Source organism: Giraffa tippelskirchi, chromosome 1 (genome assembly GCF_054371585.1).
Source record: "Giraffa tippelskirchi isolate mGirTip1 chromosome 1, T2T-mGirTip1v1.2.pri, whole genome shotgun sequence".
Classification (NCBI taxonomy): Eukaryota; Metazoa; Chordata; class Mammalia; order Artiodactyla; family Giraffidae; genus Giraffa; species Giraffa tippelskirchi.
This window is the reverse complement of record NC_137275.1, coordinates 136,129,569-136,147,515: the sequence shown is the minus strand read 5'-3', so window position 1 is coordinate 136,147,515 and position 17,947 is coordinate 136,129,569. Positions and strand designations below refer to the sequence as shown.

The window sequence follows — 17,947 nt, the reverse complement described above, 5'->3', positions numbered from 1 at the left end:
TGTAATATGACATTGTTCCTATAAAATTCCAGTCTAAGTCATAAATCAAAGCTTTTGAATCAAATACCTAGGTGCAATGATGCATTTCTAGCAAATAACTCATTTTAACAATGAAAAACCCATTGACATGCAGGGTTTTGTAATCAGAGGTTCTCAGCTGCTCACCTTAGAATTAACATTTGAGTCAGGAAAGGGCAAAATGAAGAAATCAGCATTACCTCAGGTTTTATTTTAACCAAGGCACCTTCTGAATCTAATCAAAATTAGGTATTTATTTCTTTGTCTGAAACACCAATTCCTATAATTGGAGTCCATTTAATTTGTTTGAGGAGGCCTTACAAATAGCTGTGAAAAGAAGAGAAGTGAAAAGCAAAGGAGAAACGGAAAGATATACCCATTTGAATGAAGAGTTCCAAAGAATAGCAAGGAGAGATAAGAAAGCCTTCCTCAGTGATCAGTGCAAAGAAATAGAGGAAAACAATAGAATGGGAAAGACTAGAGATCTCTTCAAGAAAATTAGAGACACCAAGGGAACATTTCATGCAAAGATGGGCACAATAAAGGACAGAAAAGGTAGGGACCTAACAGAAGCAGAAGATATTAAGAAGAGGTGACAAGAATACACAAAAGAACTGTACAAAAAAGATCTTCATGACCCAGATAATCACAATGGTGTGATCACTCACCTAGAGCCAGACACCCTGGAATGTGAAGTCAAGTGGGCCTTAGGAAGCATCACTACAAACAAAGCTAGTGGAGGTGATGGAATTCCAGTTGAGCTATTTCAAATCCTGAAAGATGATGTTGTGAAAGTGCTGCACTCAATATGTCAGCAAATTTGGAAAACTCAGCAGTGGCCACAGGACTGGAAAAGGTCAGTTTTCATTCCAATCCCAAAGAAAAGCAATGCCAAAGAATGTTCAAACTACCACACAATTGCACTCATCTCACACGCTAGTAAAGTAATACTCAAAATTCTCCAAGCCAGGCTTCAGCAATACATGAACCGTGAACTTCCAGATGGTCAAGCTGGTTTTAGAAAAGGCAGAGGAACCAGAGATCAAATTGCCAACATCTGCTGGATCATCAAAAAAAGCAAGAGCGTTCCAGAAAAACATCTATTTGTGCTTTATTGACTATGCCAAAGCCTTTGACTGTGTGGATAACAATAAACTGTGGAAAATTCTGAAAGAGATGGGAATACCAGACCATCTGACCTGTCTCTTGAGAAACCTGTATGCAGGTCAGGAAGCAACAGTTAGAACTGGACATGGAACAACAGACTGGTTCCAAATAGGAAAAGGAGTACATCAAGGCTGTATATTGTCACCCTGCTTATCTAATTTATATGCAGAGTACACCATGAGAAATGCTGGGCTGGAGGAAGCACAAGCTGGAATCAAGATTGCTGGGAGAAATATCAATAACCTCAGATATGCAGATGACACCACCCTTCTGGCAGAAAGTGAAGAAGAACTAAAGAGCCTCTTGATGAAAGTGAAAGGAGAGTGAAAAAGTTGGCTTAAAGCTCAGTATTCAGAAAACTAAGATCACGGCATCCGGTCCCATCACTTCATGGGAAATAGAATGGGAAACAGTGGAAACAGTGGCTGACTTTATTTTTCTGGGCTCCAAAATCACTGCAGATGGTGATTGCAGCCATGAAATTAAAGGACGCTTACTCCTTGGAGGGAAAGTTATGACCAACCTAGACAGCATATTAAAAAGCAGAGACATTACTTTGTCAACAAAGGTCCATCTAGTCAAGGCTATGGTTTTTCCAGTGGTCATGTATGGATGTGACAGTTGGACTATAAAGAAAGCTGAGTGCAGAAGAATTGATGCTTTTGAACTGTGGTATTGGAGAAGACTCTTGAGAGTCCCTTGGACTGCAAGGAGATCCAACCAGTCTATCCTAAAGGAGGTCAGTCCTGGGTGTTCACTGGAAGGACTGATGTTGAAGCTGAAACTCCAATACTTTGGCCACCTCATGGGAAGAGCTAACTCATTTGAAAGGACCCTAATGCTGGGAAAGATTGAGGGCAGGAGGAGAAGGGGACGACAGAGGATGAGATGGCTGGATGGCATCACCGATTCAATGGACATAGGTTTGGGTGGACTTCAGGAGTTGGTGAAGAACAGGGAGGCCTGGCGTGCTGCGGTTCATGGGGTCACAAAGGGTCAGACATGACTGAGTGACTGAACTCACTGAACTGATCATTTGTTTTAATAAATATTTAGAGAACTCTATACATGCACAAAAGACTGCATAGAATGAAAGATGAGTAAGATCAATCCCTGCAGTTAAAGAGCTGAAATACGTAGAAATGAAGAAAAGTCATGTCCATAAACAGAATAATATTCCTGTTATACCATGACATGTTTCCAAAATTAAGGTATGAGATGAGGGAGATATCATATACCTTTAAAGTAGGTAGGTTTTGCTAGGTAGAGGAGACCAAGGAGGTATTCAGGGGAGCAGGTGCAGTATGACCAATTGGGATAGAGGAATAAAATTATCAGGTATTTCTAAAGAAGTGAACAGTCCAGATGCAGGATAGTGTAATGGCTTGAAGACTAGAATCACCTGAAAGAAAGAATGCAAAGGAAACTGGAGTAAGAGGCTCTTTACTTCTAAGTTGAGGAACTTGTACTGAGTTAGGCAAGGAGCCACTGTGGACTATTGCAGCATCCTGACTACAGGACAGACTGAAATGATGCTGTGCCATAGAAAGAAGAACAGGATGGTTATCAGGCTAGATGGGATGGCAGGAAAGAAGATGGAAACAAAAAGAAAGGTTTAAAGGTCAAAGCAATAATCCAGACAAGATTTCAGGAGAGCATGAACTTTGGTAGTGGTTATGACGGTGGAGACAACGGGATGGATGCTGGAAACCTCATAGAACTTAAAGCATAAAGACCCGGCTGCAGATTGTATATAGAGAAGAAATAGAGACAGAGAGAGAGAAGCTGGCTCTAATATTCTGAATTTGGATACATATTGTAATACTATTAACCAAAATATGGAATTCAAATGTATGAATTTATCCTCAGAAATAAGATAGTGAGTTTGGTTCTGGATATTTTGAGTTGGAGAGTGCTAATGGTAGCTGGTAGAGAATACTACAGGGAATTATAGACATAGATTGGGTTAATGTATAAATGCAGAAATTATCTATGTACAGTAGGTAGTTGCAATCATTGGGATGGATGAGACGGCACAATTAGGGTACAGGAAATCCTATACCTAGGGTTTTATAAGATAAATGTGTTTTAACGTCTACTTTTGATGGGACAGGGAGAAGATCAAGAAAAGAGAAGGGCCAATAAATGAGAAAGAAACTAGCAAAGAAAAAGAAAATACCTACAAATTGATTTAAGAAGGAATATGTTAGATCTAAACATATACTGAAGGATATAAAATATTATTGGGAAATACTTTAAATAACAACATAATTACAGGTATATATTGCACTCCTGTGCGATGAGACTGAATATTTAAAGAATAACTACAGATGTCAAATTTCCTCAAACTACAGTGTATGTTAAAATGCAATGCAGATCAAATACCAACAGGACTTTTCTAGAATTTGATACAATTATGAGGATAGTTTAACTTGCTAAACATAACACCAGATAAAGGATAATAGTGACAGTTTAAATGCAGTGAAAATAAAAATTTATTAATAAGAGAGAGCAAAACAGGCAGCCACAGAAAGAGGAATGATGGAGGAGATGAAACCTAAGGACCAGAATTAAACCAAATGACCCAGGAATAGTGTGGTTAATTAACTCATTGGTGGTTTTCACCAGAAACAGAGAATTCAATGTGCAATTGACATTAGTTAGTCCAAGGCCAGTTTCTCATAAAATTTTAGACCTAGATTTGGTTTTTAAGATTTATATTGTTTTCAGGTATATAGATCTCCTATATGGCAGAACAACGTTCTAATGGTAGTGTCAGTTGGGTCCCATCTCTAACATATGGGTTGTTGTGAAGATGAAATGAAATAATACATATAAAGTGCTCAGCACAATGTGTGGCACATAGCAAGTACTCAGTATAGCAGTGAGTATTATAATTACTTGAAACAGCCCCTGCGATTTCAGATAAGGAATTTGAAGCTCTGGTAATTGACAAAGATCTAACAGGATCTGGCAGAACAAGAACTAAAATCCAGAAATTCCCTGAGGTCACAGGCTGTATTTAAATCCTAGTAAGCTTTTGGTCCTACTTTACTAATACCATGAACTATGATCACCCTACTGTGCAGTGGAGATAGAACAGGAGCCAAAGTAAAGGATAAAACAGAAGTTCAGCTTTTTTTTGCTGTTTTCCTCTAAGTTCTTTCACATTATCTGGTTCAGCTATAAGTTAAGTGAGAATGGTACATTACACATTTAGTGACAGTTTTCCAAAATGGAAATTCAGAATCTATAGAGTTGTTCTGTTTTTCCCTTCTATGTAGTTGGGGTATGTGTTGTTTAACAATAAAAGCGGTGTTCTTTTTTATTATGTCAACATTAAATATTTAGACTACCCACCCAAGTGATATTAGGAACTCAGCAATTTAAGTAAAAAGCATAAAAAGGCTCCTAAAAGAACTATTTAGAATCCCCCTAGTTAATAGTCACATACTATGTAATAGAGTTACAAACAGATCTTCCACTAGAGGGCTTTTGCTCTGGTTACAATCCTTTCGCGGATTTCGGTGTGAGCAGTATGGATGCTTAGTTTAGCATTTGTCTAGTATTCAAAGGAGGGCTACGGAAAGATGGCAGCAAAGGAGTCACGCCTACTGAATACCTGAAATGCAAGCCACGCCCCCTCCACCATCCAACATGCAGCAAAAGCATGCAACACTCTGATGGCAACAGGCTATTAATTAATTACCCAAAGTAACCAAGGCTTTATTTTTTTCTCAAAAATAAGTAAATAAATGCAGTTTATGTAAAGTGAGAGTGAAGTCGCTCAGTCGTGTCCGACTCTTATCGACCCCATGGACTGTAGCCTACCAGGCTCCTCCGTCCATGGGATTTTCCAGGCAAGGGTACATGTAAAGTCTCATCTTAATGGTTCCATCTATTTACAATTCACTAAACAATACTTTGGCCACCTCATGTGAAGAGTTGACTCATTGGAAAAGACCCTGATGCTGGGAAGGATTGGGGGCAGGAGGAGAAAGGGACGACAGAGGATGAGATGACTGGATGGCATCATCGACTTGATGGGCATGGGTTTGGGTAAACTCCAGGAGTTGGTGATGGACAGGGAGGCCTGGCGTGCTCCGATTCATGGGGTCTCAAAGATTCGGACACAATCGAGCGACTGAACTGAACTGAACTGAAACCATGTATCAGTCTTGATAACAGAGACGGCTCCTCTAGTTTTGAGGCAGGTACCTACCTAAGGGAAAGTTCCCTACTCTTAAAACAATCTAGTATAAATTCCCTCTGCACAATATCTTAAGAAGGAGATACAAAGTCACTGGAGGAAAACTTGTACTACATTTTATGACTTTGTAAGGCAGCTCTGCCCCCATCTTTAGAACACTCGCTGTGTAAGAGATCAACTTTTTATTCATCCAACTTTCTATATAGCTTCTACCTTTGATCTTGGTTTTGCCCTGTGGAATTACACAGACTCACTCTCATTCCTTTAGCACACAACAATATCATGACATCACTCTACACATACAGTCCTTCTTTTGGTTTAAATATCTTTTATTCCTCAGGGGAAAACGTTGGGATTTAAAACTTTATACCTAGGCTGTTATTGTTTCTATTAACAAGCAACACAGTGATAGTCACAGAAAAAGCCAAAGTTCAGAAAATATTAAATCTATGTGTCATTCTTTAAGATACTATCTGAATCTATGTTTAAGTAGCTTGATATTTACATTTAAAGAGTGGGGAGCTATGTTACAAACTTATTTATGATAAATATCAAAATTGCTTAGTTATAAAGTTAAATCTAAAAAAATAGCTGAAGATGTGTTGACAGCATTAAAAGTGTGAAAAATTATTCTTAAAACTAGAATAAGATTTAGAATAGAATATGATTTTAAAATATTTTGGAGTCCTATATACACATATTTAAAAAGAAAAGAATGGGGAAAATAAAAGTAAGCAAAATTCCTCCTCTTAACTATGCAGAAAGTTAAAACACACCATTTTGTTCTTATTCCGTTAGAGGTGATTTTTAAAAAGTGGCAAAGTTCAAACAGTGTACACATATTTCCCAAAATGTTGAAAATAAAAAATAATCTTGGGTTATAGCAATAAATACATGGTACATTTCCCAGTAAAAAGTCTCTGATAACTTTAGAAGGAAAAATAAAATTCTGATATATATGGTTTACAAGAAAATCACTTTAAATAAAAGTAGAAACAAATATTAGAGTAGCAAAGAAGAAGAACAAAAATTCCAGGAATGAGAGTACTAATTTTAGACAGAAAATCAGACACATTGTGAACACACACAAAAAAGTGTATCTGAGTAAATAGAAAATATCCAGTAACACAGTCACAAAACTTGGGAACTGAATAACTTAACATCAAAATGTACACAACAAAACTGTGAAGAATACAATGATGATCAAACAGAAATACATCATTAGTAGGAAGATTCAAAACATTCTTTCTCAGGTTTTTAATAGACAAAGTAAAAAAAAATCAAAAATTAAGTCATAGGAGTTTAAACAAGATTAATAAAGTAAACATTGAACCACATACTACCCTAATAGATAATTCACCTCTTTTCATGTGTTCATAGTTCATTAATAAAAACTGATAACAGAAATAATTATAATTTAATTGACTTCCATAAAAGAACATCTTATACAGACAATTGATCAAAAAAAGGGAATCAAAGAAAAATAACAAAAATTCCAACAACGGACAAAAATTACTTCTCAATTCTCTTAGGTTTAAAGAGAAAATCAAAACTACAGTTGCACAACTGCAGGTTGTATTAGAAGTGAAAACAATTAAAATATCTCTTAGAAAAACATGAGATATTAACCAAATAAACTCTCAACTTCACATTTATTCCTTTAAAAGCTTTTTAAACAGACAATATAATAAAAGGAATAAACTTTATATTAGAGAATTTGCAAGCAATTTATTCAACAGATTCAAGGAATGATGAAAAATTATTTATATTTATATAAACACAGGAATCAATTAATTCAAGTGTGAAAAGGGTTGAATTCATAAATTAATTAAAAATTGACTCTTCAAAAAAATAAAAATAAAATGGGTTATCTCCACTAGGAAAGCTACTCAAAGATTAAAAGTGTAGATAGGTTTCTAACATTAGAAAGGAGAAGGGAATAGATCTCATCTCTATCATATATGAAATTATTAGTTCTATTTCTGAGGTCTGATGTCTTTTATAACCTAATATCTCATGTTTCAATTATAGTGGTTTTATAATGTGATTTGATATTTGATAGGGTAAATCCCTGGGCTTCCCTGATGGCTCAGTGGTAAAGAAGCTGCCTGCCAATGCAGGAAACATGGGTTTGATCCCTGGGTCCAGAAGATCCCCTGGAGAAGGAAATGGCAACCCACTCCAGTATTCTTGACAGAGAAATCCCATGGACAGCGGAGCCTGGCGGGCTATAGTCTATGGGGTCACAAAAGGGTCAGACATGCCTTAGTGACTAAACAGCAGGATAAATCCCCACCTTAATAACTTAAAATATACTGAATATGACCACCCAGCTTCTATTTTTAGTAAATTTTAATTTTAAATTATTGAAAACTTCAGTATTTGTTGAGATTTTAACTGTGCAATAAATATATAAAATAATTTACATTTGTAAAGTTTCATCTTTCCACACAGGAAATGAATTTGAGTACCAATTTGTTTCCACCTTCTTGTATGTTTAACAAAAATGCTTTGTTTTTTCTCTATAACATTCACATATTTCTTACTACAGTTAACCCTTAAGAATGCTTTATATATTTTGACATCAAAATTTTTCCCATCACAATTTCTTGCTTATTTTTAATGGTATGTAGGGTTAGACTAACAAATCAAAAAGATAATAAAGAAACTTTACTAGTGAAAAAAATCATATATATATATACATATTTTGACAAATATCAGAATTTCAAGTACGGCCATTATTTATTCATCATATTTCTTAAATTCCTATCATAGAAGACAATGAAAATACATAACACGGAGATCTCAATATACCACTGGAAAAGCTTTGATCAGGATTAAACAGTGGAAAGCTTGAGGATAGAGAATAATGAGATCAAGAGATTAGCCTTGGAGAGAAAGATGATACCTCTATGATCAGAGAAAAATGGTAAAAGTGTGCCAGGATATCATAGAATTGGAGGGTGAAGAGGGCCTGTAAGTTGATGGACTTCAGAAAATGTGCTTAAAAGTATTACGTGTAGGAGAAAATTTTTCCCTGTGTACAAGTCATTCACTGATAAACCATTTCCAAGTAAAACCGAACTTTTAGAGGAATGATGTGGGAAAATTAATTTTTCTATTGAAATTAAAAATTATAGATACTTAAATTTTCTGAAATGTTAAAGGGATGTTAGGTATTTTCATGAAAAGGAAGTGAGAAATTATTCTCACTTACAAAATTAAAGAGCAAATAAGATGAATATTTCCAGCAATGTCATACATTTGGAAACCTGCATAAAATAGTATTCTCAGTTCTAAGACATAGTACTCTCTTCCTTAATGTGTTTCAAAGGACATATTCCCACATAGATATAGTAAAACTTTCTATTCGTGTAATGATTTTGTGAGGCTACTCACAAAGTTCTATTATCTTTCACCATATTCTGTGAGATAAGTAAGGAAAAGGGGCCATTAACTCCATTTTACACCATCAAGACACTCAATTCCAATGACCCTTAGCATGCTTATGATGAAAAGGCCCAAAATATTCTGAATTCTAGGCATCTTATCAAGAGGATGCTTTTCTTGCTTTAGTTATATGTCTAGCACTATCCTTTATACTAAAATGTTCTCTAATATTTTGTGTTAGTATTTAAGGTTTATATTTCATGAAAAAAATTAGTACAAAAACATCCTTATACTGTCGAATTCAAACCCTATGCTAATAATGTCTATAAAACTGTCTCTCACATGACATCTTTTTCATGAAACTCAGCATGGAAAGAAGCTGAAAAATAACATTATTTGGAAAGAAGGCCATGTCAATTGCATTGCTGTGAATATTAATAACAAGCTTCCCATTTCAATGGAAAATACCTTAGGATCATCCAAATCTGGAATGATCTCTTTAGTCTTTTAGGAGAACAAATTAAGGGCTGGGGCTTCCCTGGTGGCTCAGACGTTAAAGAATTTGCTGGCAATGCGGGAAACCTGGGTTCAATCCCTGGGTTGGGAAGATCCCCTAGAGGAAGGCATGGCAACCCACTCCAGTATTCTTGCCTGGAGAATCCCCATGGACAGAGGAGCCTGGTGGGCTACGGTCCATGGGGTTGCAAAGAGTTGGAGATGACTGAGTGACTAAGCAGCAGCATACTTCTCTTAAGACAGATAGTGTGACAGCTTAAGTATATATGTTTCATATCTCCATTAATATAAATGACAGGTATACTATACAGAGGAAAGGCACTCCCTAAAACACCCAACATACAATCCTATGGGGAACAGAGCTGCCAACAGCCTGTGGAGCAACATGCCTGTTTTATTGTGACTACTGTGATACATTCCTCACCCACGATCTGCATCTGTGAGAAAGACACACTGCAGTGGTAGGAAGCACAAAGAGAATGTGAAAGACTACTATCAGAAATGGATAGAAGGGCAGGCTCAGAGCCTGGTTGATAAAACAACTGCTATTTCAACTAGGAAAGATACCTTCTATTCCATTCTCTGCTCCTCCTCCTGCAGGGGCAATGATCCCACCTTCTCCCAGTTTCCCAGGTCCTCCTTGCTTTGGGATGATGCCAGCACCCTACATGGCGGGGGGAGGGGGCACTCCTGGGGGGGGGACCCTCCCATGATGCCAATGATGGGCCCTCCTCCTCCTGGGATCATGCCTCCTCGAATGAGGCTGCCTATGGAAGGCCACATACCAATGATGCCTGGGCCCCCAGTGATGAGACCTTCTGCCTGTCCCATGATGGTGCCCACCTGGCAAGGAATGACCTGACCAGAAAGATAAAGAGCTTGTGGAGCCTCTTTATATCAATTTTACATTACTTGTTTTACTTCATCAGAAGATCATGGTGCTGTGACTTGGGTATTTTCTAAGAGCATAACAAGGAAAACTTGTTCCCCCTTCCTATCAAAGCAAGAGTAGTTTTGGAGGAAAGTAATGGGACCAAAAAAAAAAAAAAGCAATTTTCATTTATATTGTGAAATGTGAAAATAAAATTTTCAACTCTTTAAAAAAAAATCTTGTGGGAAATCATGTAATCAACACATATATAAAAGCCTGACTTGATTAAAAAGGAAAACTAAAATGATAGGTATCACTATAGAAGAGTTGAGTGAGTATAAGTTTGACCTGCAGTGTTACTTCCATTTAATGCATATTAAAAGTTCCTGTGCTGATTCAGTCAGTGAAGGTAGGTTTCTTATGTAACAATGCTAGTGTTGATAAATAGCAATTTTTATAAACAAACTAGAATTAGACATCAGGCCTCAATCAACTTTGGAATACCAAGCTGGGAGATAGTTATTAATCATCTAAAAGGAAAAGCCAAATAATAAGCTTTCTAGAGCTACTCTAGACCATGGTGTTACTTAGAACACGTCCTCCCTTCACCCAAAGGTAGGTTTCCTATGTAACAATGCTAGTGTTGATAAATAGCAATTTTTATAAACAAACTAGAATTAGACATCAGGCCTCAATCAACTTTGGAATACCAAGCTGGGAGATAGTTATTAATCATCTAAAAGGAAAAGCCAAATAATAAGCTTTCTAGAGCTACTCTAGACCATGGTGTTACTTAGAACACGTCCTCCCTTCACCCAAAATATTTGTTGTTCAGTAGTTTAGTCGTGTCTGATGTTTGTGACCACATGGGCTCTAGCATGCCAGGCTTCCCTTTCCTTCACCATCTTCCAGAGCTTGCTCAAATTCATGTCCATTGAGTCGGCATGCCATCCAACCATCTCGTCCTCTGTAGTCCCCTTCTTATCCTGCCTTCAATCTTTCCCAGCATCAGGGTCTTTTCTAATGAGTCAGTCCTTTGTAATAGGGGGCCAAAATACGGGAGGTTCATCTTCAGCATCATTTCTTCCAATGAACACCCAGGACTGATCTCCTTTAGGATGGATTGATCTTCTTGCAGTCCAGGGGACTCTCAAGAGTCTTCTCCAGCACTACAGTTCAAAAACATCAATTCTTTAGTGCTCAGTCTTCTTTATGGTCCAACTCTCATATCCATAAATGACTACTGGAAAAACCATAGCTTTGACTAGATGGTCCTTTGTCGGTAAAGTAATGTCTCTGCTTTTTAATATGCTGTATAGGTTGGTCATAGCTTTTCTTCCAAGGAGCAAGCATCTTTTAATTTCATGGCTGCAGTCACCATCTGCAGTGATTTTGGAGCCCAAGAAAATAAAGTCTGTCACTGTTTCCATTGTTTTCCCATCTATGTGCCATGAAGTGATGGGACCAGAGCCCAAGAAAAGAAAATCTGTCACAGCTTCCACTTTTTCCCTTTCTATTTGCCATGAAAGGAGGGGACTAGATGCTATGATCTTAGTTTTTTGGATGTTGAGTTTTAAGCCAGCTTTTCCACTCTCCTCTTTTGCCTTCATCAAGAGGCTTTTTAGCTCTTCTTCCTTTTCTGCCATAAGGGTGGTGTTATCTGCATGTCTGAGGTTATTGCTATTTCTCCTGGCAATCTTGATTCCAGCTTGTGCTTCACCCAGCCTGGCATTTTGCATGATGTACTCTGAATATAGGTTAAATAAGCGGGGTGACAATACACGGCCTTGACATACTGCTTTCCCAATTTGGAACCAGTCCGTTTTTCCATGTCTGGTTCTAACTGTTGCTTCAACATGGACACATACAAATGTGCACAATTACATATATTAACTAATATGATTTGTGGGAAGATATTTTTTAGGAAAAATAAGGTGCAGAGTACATTTTACTTTAGAAAATATCTTTTCAACATTGTACCTATCTATCTATCTTCCTAAGCTTAATTTGATTCATGTGGCTATTTATTCATAGGAAAAATCTTTGAAGTTTTACCAAAAGTTTTACCCAAAACCCTCTAGAGTAATTAGACCTAAAAATGTATACTTCTTCTGGTGAAAGTATATTTTCCTATGCTGAAAAGGAAGTTTAATGTATTTGATATACTCAGACCAGTGATTGAGTTTGGATCAGGATATTAATCTTTATTTTTCAAGTTTCTTATAATAACTGTGGCTATGCTGCTGCTGCTAAGTCACTTTCAGTCGTGTCTGACTCTGAGTGACCCCATAGACGGCAGCCCACCAGGCTCCCCTGTCCCTGGGATTCTCCAGGCAAGAACACTGGAGTGGGGTGCCGTTTCCTTCTCCAATGTATGGCAGTGAAAAGAGAAAGTGAAGTTGCTCACTCATGTCCGACTCTTAGCGACCCCATGGACTGCAGCCTACCAGGCTCCTCCATCCATGGGATTTTCCAGGCAAGAGTACTGGAGTGGGGTGCCATTGCCTTCTCTGAACTGTGGCTATAAATGTGTTTAGTAGGCTTATTACACATGAAGTGCAACAAGAATGATTTAAAACTAAGAATAAAAGAAGAAGGAAAGTAATAGGCTAGTCTTTCTTTTTTCTTCTTTTTTTTCACAATCATGTGCTTTGCAAAAGAAGGTTCCTTAAAATAATGGGCCATAAGAAATTTTTCTGGATTGAAGTAGGTTAATTGAATAATCAAACTCCACGGCCTAATGGAAATAATAATCCTGCTAAAGCTCAACTTTGCAAAAAAAAAAAACCACTTGAGTTTATTGGAGAGAATTTTGTATCAATGCTAAATGAGATAGCAAGCGTGCAAGAATAATTATTTTTACTTACTGTTCTCATTAAAGAAAAAAATGAGTTATCATTCCCTATCATTACCATTAACTTGACTTGTTTAATAATTTAAAGAAGAAATCCTTTAAAATTCTTTCTTGAAGTAAAAGAAGGAATAGGCAATTTTAATCAAACAAAAGGGGGCACTTTTTCTTTGATCTAAAAATTATTTTAAGTTTTTGACAAAAGTGCTACAAATATTCTGATGGGAAGGGCAATGTTTGGGTGCCATGACTATTATGCTTCAATTTAACATTCACTTTCAGACATGAAAAAATCTGACTATAAAGACAAGAAACAAAAAAAAAAGTTCTGTAGTTCTGTTTTCTCACTGTGGGAAGAAACTGAACGTTGACTAAAAGTGAGTAATAGTTGAAGCCCCTGTCCTCATGGAACTTACAAATTTGTGGTTAGGAAATTAAAGGGTTTGGCATGTTGGTAACATCTTTTTGAGTTCTCATAACACAGTGACTTCCATGCCACTCTTTTCAAAATATGCAGAGATGTCTGTTTCTAGGAAGATGGAATGGACGTACTTTCCCTTATTCCTCTAAGTGCAACTAAAAATCCCATAGAATATACACAAAGTGAACATAAAAGTTTGAAAGACAGGATGGGTTTTCTTTTCCCTGATATATGTAGATTTGGAGCTGAAGAACCCAGTAGCACAGGAACACCAACAACAGGTGCAGACCAAAAAAGTGCCAACAGAAGTCTGCCCTCAGGGATGCAGGGGACACAGGTTTGATCCATGGTCGGGGAACTAAGATCCCATATGCCAAGAAGAAATTAAGCCAGTGAGCCACAACTAGAGAGTCTGTGTGATGTAATGAAAGATCCCACATGCCGCAACTAGGACCCCATCCAGCCAACTAAATAAATATTTTCTTTTTAAAAGTCTGCCCTCCAGTGAAAGGACCAGGCAAGGGGCAGCTTAGCAAGACAGGAAGTTTGAAGAAAATAATGGTTCTGCTCCAGGCAAAGACTACAGAAAAACCTCTAGCCCCACCTGTACTCATGACAGCAAAGGCTGAATGGAGAGGCCAGGCAGCTATCCTGTCGGGACTGTAACAAAGCCAACACCCTCCCCAGAGTGGAGTCACACAGGGAGCTGAGGTTTTCATCTCTATTAGTCAGTAAGGAGAGGCCAGTGGAGACCCTGTGAGGAGCTGGTTCTTCCACCCCCACTGGGCAGTAATGAGGTGCCTCTTCCCTTTGAGGGGTTGTCAGAGGACTGGTGGAGAGTCAGGACATCTACCATTACCCAGTGGTGGCGAAGCCATGCCTACTGTGGGGTCAGTGGAGAACAAGTGGGGAACAGGAATGCCCATCTCCATCTAGCAAGAGAGGAACCTCCCCAACCCAGTCAATATATGCCTAGAGGTTACCTCCACCTGGAAGTAATAAGGTGCCTTCTCCCTTTCTCTAAGGGTAAACACAGATTAAAAAGAAAAAGAATTTTCCCTGGTGTAAAAAGGGAGACTTTTCCATTCCCCTCCCTTTGCTTAGAGAATTACTTTAGAAAACTTTTATTTGTGATTCTTTTTCTGCCCCTTTGAGCAATATGTACATCTTTTTGAAAGTTAAACAAGCCTCTTGGCAGCGTTGAAGAAACTAGGAACTTTTTTTCGCAAGGACCTGGCTGCCTTCTCTTTGAAACTAAATCATCAAAGAAGATAACACCTCTATCCCCAGCTTCCATTGAAGGACAGAAGCCTGAATTTCTCAGGATGGTGCAAAGCTACCTCCTGTCCTATAGATATGAGGAGTTTAATTCTCATTTGGATAAAAGCACTTAGGAAACACAGATTGTCACCCTAGTTATCAGGCCGATTTAGGATGAACTCTGTGTGACAGATATTAAGTCCTCTTATGTGAGAATTAGTTATCATTTATCCTGAAAACATGCAGGCTATGGATTGTACCTCCTGGTTATACAAAAGGCTGAGATTTCTTTCTGTTTTTGCAGTCTCAGAAGATTGCCTGTGATACGCATCACAGTCTGGTTTCAATTATTCAGTGACAAAACTGTTCTCTCATCTCTCTTTGTGGAGAATTTTTTCTGGGTTGGCAGAATATTTTATTTTTGATTATATTTTCCTAAGAGTTAAAGTAAAAATGGTTATAGTAACCATATATTGAAGGGGCTCTGAGTAATCCTCCCCCCAAAATGTCACTTTTGCATGTGAATTACATTGACCTGAAGTTCAGGACAAAAGACTCAGGAAAAAGGTGTTTTGTTTTGTTTTTTACCTTCACCTTAACTGGCTAAAATAATTTAGATAGATGACCTGGTACAGGGAGAAAACTATCACAAGAGATTAAAAAACATGGGCCAGGTGTAGTAAGCTAGGGGGAAGCTGGCAGGGCCTATTTGTTCAAAGTCCTCTCTGTGTCTACCGTCTCTGAATGGCAAGGCGAGCATTTGTTTACCAAATATTTGCTCTTCCCATCTTGTTGTGAATTGTCTTCGTTTCTCCTGAAACTGCACACTCCTATCTCTTTCCTTAGCTCAGAATGGCATATGAGCCTCAATTGCTTGCCTGTTAGGGAACCTCTCATTGTCTCTGTGGATTTCCTGTACATACATCATTTTTTCTTTTCATTACTCTTAGGTCAACTTAACTAACAGACCAGCCAAAAGAACCTAGAAGAGTAGAGGAAAATTTTCCTCCCCTACAATAAATAAGTTAATGTATTATCTATTTATATCTGATATATAAAATAAAGTAATATAACAGCACACTAATATATATTAATAACAGGGAAAATAAATCTCAAAATTTAAAAACAAATCAGAGACAGAGAGGGATAATACATAATGATAAAAGGGTCAGTTCTTCTAGAAGGTGTAGCAATCTGAAAAGTGCCTACGTATGCGTGCATGCTCAGTCATGTCTGACTCTTTGCAACCCTATGGACTGTAGCCCATCAGGATCCTTTGTCCATGGCATTTTCCAGGCAAGGATACTGGAGTGGGTTGTCATTCCCTTTCCCAGGGGATCCTCCCAATCCAGGGATTGAACCTGAATCTCCTGCCTCTCCTGCGTTGGCAGGCAGGTTCTTTACCACTGAGCCACCTGGGAAGCCCTATAGCAAACAACAGAACTGCAGAATAGCACAGAGATTATGGGTGAGATTGTATATCTGAAGTTGATCTCATTGGGGAAATAACAGAGCAGAAAGAAGAGTAGGAGAGAGGATGGAATATTAAAGCAAGAGGAGATCTTGATTCATATATAAGTTCTATCACTAAATAGCTATGTGACCTTGGACAATTCATTTAATCTTTCTGAACCTCAGTTTCTGCATTTTTTGTAAAATCTACAGTTACATAGATGACTCACAAGTTTCTTTCAAGTCTAAAATTTTAGATCTCTCTGAGATCATGTAATTTTGTGTGTTCTGGAAATGGATAATTTTGAGAACAGGCACACATACTTATAATGAGAGTTTTTAAAGTAGATTTTTTTTATATTCTTAAAAGAATTTTGGAAATGGTTTATACAGAGATAATAATATAGATGGAATGAGGTTAAGAAATCATAGTCAACAAATTTTGAAACAAACCACATTGTAAACATCTTGCTCTGAAAATAGCATACCACTTTTGAAATGGCCTTAGCATATACTAAAGAACACCCTGAGCATAATGCCAAAATTCACAAATGAATAGTAAATTATTTTAAAGTGGGAACTATGGTTGAGAGAACTCAGCAGGTTGTACTTCCATTCTAAGCCAACATTATTCTGACCTTGAATCATGAGTCATATTTCAAGACAAAATCCAATCAAATTAGAGCAATCAGTAAAAATACATGTTCTATTTTACTACATATAGCATTATATATAGTATGTATGTACTCAGAGATGTATATCATGCCATAATATATATATATAATAGTAGATATATATTATGCAATATAATAGTATCAGAAAATGCCACTCTATTAAAAACCTCAGAGGGACTACCCTACTGGTCCAGTGGTTAAGACTTAGTGCTTCTGCTGCAGGGGGAACAAGTTCAATTCCTGGTTGGGAAATTAGATTCCACATGCCCCATGGCCAAAAAGTTAAATAAATAAATGGGCCAAAATATTTTTAAAAACTATTTCCTTCAACACCTACTTTATACCAGTGAGGAGATTAATAACAGCATTTGAGGGACATAGTGAGCACTATACAAAATGAGGGGATCCTGGTATTTCATTACATCCATATAAGTTCAGTTCAGTCGCCCAGTTGTGTCTGACTCTTTGCGACCCCATGGACTGAAGCATGCCGGGCCTCCCTGTCCATCACCAACTCCCGGAGTTTGCTCAAACTCATGCCCATTGAGTTGGTGATTCCATCCAAAAATCTCATCCTCTGTCGTCCCCTTCTCCTCCCACTTTCAATCTTTCCCAGCATCAGGGTCTTTTCCAATGAGTCATTTCTTTGCATCAGGTGGCCAAAGTACTGGAGTTTCAGCTTCAGCATCAGTCCTTCCAATGACTTTCAGGACTGATTTCCTTTAGGATGGACTGGTTGAAACTCTTTGCAGTCCGGGGACCCTCAAGAGTCTCCTCCAACACAACAGTTCAAAAGCATCAATTCTTCAGTGCTCAGCTTTCTTTATAGTCCAACTCTCACAACCATATATGACTACTGGAAAAACAATGACTTTGACTAGACGGACCTTTGTTGGCAAAGTGATGTCTCTGCTTTTCAATATGCTGTGTAGGTTGGTCATAACTTTTCTTCCAAGGAGCAAGCGTCTTTTAATTTCATGGCTGCAGTCATAATCTGCAGTGATTTTGGAGCTCCCCAAAATAAAGTCTGTCACTGTTTCCATTGTTTCCCTGTTTGCCATGAAGTGATGAGTCCAGATACCATGATCTTAGCTTCCTGAATGCTGAGTTTTAAGCC

The 17,947-nt window shown here is 37.7% G+C and overlaps 1 protein-coding gene and 1 pseudogene across 4 annotated transcripts in view; one reads left to right on the top strand and one right to left on the bottom strand.

The window, feature by feature from the left end:
• The window catches only part of LOC145516084 (uncharacterized), a 93,930-nt pseudogene extending 83,755 nt beyond the window's left edge, over nt 1-10,175 (top strand).
• Nucleotides 1-17,947, bottom strand: part of LINGO2 (leucine rich repeat and Ig domain containing 2) — a 1,356,204-nt gene that overhangs the window by 293,236 nt on the left and 1,045,021 nt on the right. The window lies entirely within an intron of this gene.